Below are 4,999 nucleotides of genomic sequence, written 5' to 3'. Positions count from 1 at the left end.
AAAAGACGATAAAACCTTACCTTTTCCACTTAGCTCTTCAACATGGCTAGAGTTGCGCCTTGCAAGAATGAATGGTTTTATTGCTCCAACAACCACTCCATGTTAATTAGGGCCTTCAAATTAATTGCAATACTAGAAGAAATAATTTTTGATCAATTTTCTCAAGCCCCTTATTCGGCTAGACTTATGGCCGAGTGGTTCTCCATTTTTTTCCACCAAGTTTCTTGAACTTTCTTAAGTTAAAAAGATGACTAATTGTATTGCTTGGTCATCACTTATGCATATATATATACGTAGCCCTTACAAATACAAGGTAAACACATGTACCATTTCATGGCTTGAAACAATTGGCCACCAATGGGTGGGACCCATACCACCCGACCACTTATGGTCCTTAGTTGAAATTTTATTTTAACTTCTAGCCCCTAATTTTCCTCAACGTTAACATGGACCACCTTGTGAATTTCTGTTCTTGCCCCTAGCCTTTCTCAATATCACCATGAACCACTTTGTGGATTTTCCTTTTTACCCATAGCCTTTTTCAATATTTCCATACTAATAAACAACTTGTTCATTAAAATAATTTTGGAAAATGGTCTTGCCCTTAACTTCTGGCAATTATCTAGAATTATCCGAACGTACAAAATACGGGCTATAACATCCTCCGCCCCTTTAGAACATTCGTCCTCGAATGTTCAACTGACCTCATGGGGAATTATAATATTTCGGGAGGGTCCCTCTTATAGTTGTCCTCTTCTTCATGCCCATTCCTTATAATCGAACTTCCAGGTCCTTACATGAGTCCTCATTTCGTGTCATAGGTTTTCTAATCCACTGCGCAAACTCATTATCCTTGTCCTTCCCAGGTCACCTCTTCTCTGTTACTGTTTTGTCACAATGTCTTAATAGAAGTCATGTTTTGGTACGTAACCTTTTCTTCTGACGATTCAATATGGCCACAGGCTGTTCCTTGCTTTCACATTTCTCGACACAAGTATACTCGTCTTTGATTTCTTTGTATTCGCGCTCGTTTCGTCCATCGTTATTCCTTGTTGGCTCTCCAGTGCGGATTCCTTACAAATATGATCGAGCATCGCTTCACGTCGATGATTCATATAATTTCATAACGTATATTCTCATGTTCCGTATCATTAATGGTCCATGAACTATTTTCTAGTATCCGATGAACCCTTTTATTTCATTCATAGGCACTGCATTCTTTCTTTCTTTCAAAAATTTCCAAACCACCAATTATTGGTACTTTCGTTATAATAGTCGTTCTTGTCCGAAATATCCTTTGAATCTTATCATTTTCTCCATTATCCTTTGTGAACTTAGCTTATAGCCATTTTTTTGCTCTTTTTATTACTCTTTAAAACATGTCGCTGCGTACTTAGGTACGACGCCAATTTGCCCGATATGAGGGATTCAAATTATGGTCCAACCATATCATAATTGTCACCCCCCGACCTTACTAGGGTGTGATGGGCACCCGCTGACTCTTATTACATAAATAAACTCTGGAATCAATTCAGAATAAAATGCATAGTAAGCTCTCAATTAATTTTTTTGGAGAGTGTATCATCATATGGAACGCGTGACATGAAACGTAATAACATATTGATAGGCGAAGCCGTCTACAAAGCTGACGCTCTATACCCGCGACTCTGTCTGCAAAGTCTCTAACTGCAATCGGAAACCATGGCACATATACACTGACTCGGCTACACTCCCGGGCTAACTGGAGCTCGCCAACTTCGCTGGAACATCTTCTATAAGGGCCTCAGCTCATCTGGGTGTACCTGCGCGGCATGAAACGCAGCCCCCGAAGAAGAGGGGTCAGTACGAGCAATGTACTGAGTATGTAAGGCATGAACGACAATACAAGGAGAGGTACCAGTGGAGATAATCACAAAGGAATCATATGGCATCTCATATGGAACATATCATGTCATATCATATCGTGTCATATCATATCATGTCATATCGTATCATATCATGTCATATCATAGCATATCGTGTCGTATCATATCATATCATATCATGTCATATCATATCATATCGTATCCTGTCGTATCATATCATATCATGTCATATCGTATCATATCATAGGGAGTCATATAGCGTATCATAGGCTGATTGAGATACCTGTACATATGAATGCCACTTAGGGCGGAAACCATGCATGCTTATCGGGTCATATCATATCATAGCACCGAACAAGTCGGCTCGCCCACATTGCGCCGAAATATGTCGGCTCGCCCATATATCCCGCGTCCGGGCATCCCGCGTCCGGGATGATAATGCCAGCTGACCAGGTGGCGATGAAACATGTGTCCCTTCCCCATATCCCCATATACATGTATCCTTTCCCCCCTCCCACATACATATATAGCATGCATGAAAGCCCAAGGAAAGTCATGTGTCTATCGGAGTGACGTAAGGTCGGTAACCTCCGATTGTATTATGGAATCATCATGGTCGTCATGTCACGCCTTGAAGGAACAATTATAAGGCGAGACTATCAATGAAGAACATTAACTCGGGAAAACATAAAACAGGATCATAACATATTACTTCATATACTTTAAAACCTTCAAAATAGTCATTATCCAAAAGTAGCTTAACATTTCATATCGTCGTATTCATGGTAAGAACATATCCTTGGCATATTCGTCATAGACACTTTCTCATGTTTGGCTTCATTATTGTCATCATAACTCCGTAGTCGTTGTTTAAGTTATAAAAACTTTCAAAAATGTAAAACTTGGATTTTGGAGAAAAATGTATATTTTGGAAAATATTTATAACTTTTGGAAAGGAAATCATGGTTTGAATTCATAACTTCTAGCTTTTGAAAACAAGGACGTTATGGGGAACATTTATAAGACTACATCATAGGATTCATGCCATAGAAAGAAAAGGGCTTAGCCTTAACATACCTGCGCCGCGCCTTACTAGCTACGCTTATTCGTCCAACTTGTTAATCTACATTCAAAGGAGTTCACACATTCGTTAGATCCTTTGTCATATACTTGCCTTAACCTTTCAAACACATTCATTTATATTCTGCCGAAATTTCGGCAGCATCTCCCCTGTAAATACACCACCCCCGAGATTCTAACTCGGCCAACTTTAACAACAACAATCCGAGAATGGAACTCGGCCAAACCAACAACAATATTAGCAATGCATTCTAGCAACATTCCAACATTTAATTCAATTCAATTCAATTCAATTCACATAATCTTTCAACGACTCAATCCACATATTACTTTGCCCGAAACCGTCCAATTCAACAACCATGCATGTCATCATCATTCATGTATGCTAACTTCAACAACGACCTCCATTCTTCATCACATAATCCATAACAACGACAACTAGAATGTCAAATGACATCAATTTACCTTAGCTTACCAAAACGCCTATTATTTGACCATAACCACTTCCTACATATTTTCATGCATTTTCATCCATCTTTTGTATATATTACAACAACAAACAACATACTTCATATAATTAATTCAATCCTCTCACACAACACAACACATATACACGGCCAACACTACTCCATACGGCTACCATTCCAACATATTATATTCATGGTTTTTCATTCATTTTACATTATGGATTTCACCATACAACAATTAAACTTCTAAATAAAATCATTTCATCTTGTCTACACAATACTACACATATTCGGCCATACAACAACATTATACACATCTTTATGAATTTCACCCATTTCTTGACATTACAATCACAACCAACATACTAAATACTCTTAATCCATTCTTCCTACACAACACACCACATGCACCACACGGCCACATCTCTATATGCATGTTTTCATGTTTTTCATCCCTTTTACATTATAGAATTCATAACACAACAATCAAATTACTAAATAATATTAATTCATCATTTCAGTCCAACACCACATATATTCGGCCAACATACAACTCACCACAACTTCATGAACTTCCTTCATCTACACACTCCACAACATACACAATCATCTATAACATATGAAAATAAGGTTTAAACCTTACCTTAGCACTAGTTCCTTTTCCCGGCTAGAACCTCATTTTTGCGAAACGAATGATTCACTTGTTCCAACGAATACTCCACGTTGTAGAGAACCTTCCACTTAGTATAAAAGCTTGAAAGAAATAATTTTTCTTGATCAAATCTCCCATGGCCATGCTTGGCCATACCTTGGCCGAACCCTCTCTCTTTCTTTCCCTTTTTTTTTTTTTGTTGTTCTTTCTTTCTCTCTAATTTAATTATGAAGACCTCTTATGTATATATATATATATATATATATATATATATATATAGGTCTTCCATCACTTATCCATATTTGCAATTTAGTCCCCCAATTATGGTCACATGCCCCATTTCTTTCTTTTCTAGAATTCTCTCCCTTTTTCTTGATGTTTCTTTTCTTTTCTTGATTTTTCCTCACTTGGACAAAGAAGACCAAGTGTCTTCTTTCATACACTTTTGTCCATCTATATTTACACTTTTCCCCCTTCACATATAAAATGGCCACATGCTCCTTTCTTTACTTACTTACTTATTTATTTATTTATATTTTTTCTAGAATTTTCTTTAACTTTGTGAAATTACCATTTTACCCCTAGCCTTCCATAATATCACCATGGTTCTATTTTGCGAATTTCCTTTTTCGCCCTCAACCTTTCTTAATATTTCCATAATACTAATGTTGTGAATAATATTTATAATCCACTTGTTCATTGAAATACATTTGGAAGATGGTCATTCCCTTAACTTCGTTACGACTGCCTTGGAATATCCGAACGTATAAAATACGGGATATAACAATAATTCAGGTCGGCATGAAGCATTCTCTTAAGGTGTCTTCCGTCCTTTCCCTTCATGTCGGCCTCATGGTACCCTCATTGTCAATTCATTTCTATTTCTTTCATGTATCCTTCTGATGTGCCGATATGTTTTGAACTCTAGCCCCGGG

The 4,999-nt window shown here is 37.4% G+C and overlaps 1 long non-coding RNA gene across 1 annotated transcript; it reads right to left on the bottom strand.

Annotated features, from left to right (window-relative positions):
- Window positions 1–1,668: 1,668 nt before the first annotated feature.
- On the bottom strand, window positions 1,669–4,288 carry LOC132642465 (uncharacterized). Its single transcript, XR_009583179.1, has 3 exons — window positions 4,056–4,288; window positions 2,943–2,988; window positions 1,669–1,802 (listed from the first exon to the last, which is right to left on the bottom strand). It is a non-coding gene; the product is annotated as an uncharacterized LOC132642465 (long non-coding RNA).
- Window positions 4,289–4,999: the final 711 nt, after the last annotated feature.

The sequence above is a fragment of the Lycium barbarum genome, chromosome 5 (genome assembly GCF_019175385.1).
Source record: "Lycium barbarum isolate Lr01 chromosome 5, ASM1917538v2, whole genome shotgun sequence".
NCBI lineage: Eukaryota > Viridiplantae > Streptophyta > Magnoliopsida > Solanales > Solanaceae > Lycium > Lycium barbarum.
This window is presented reverse-complemented; position numbering and strand designations above follow the sequence as displayed.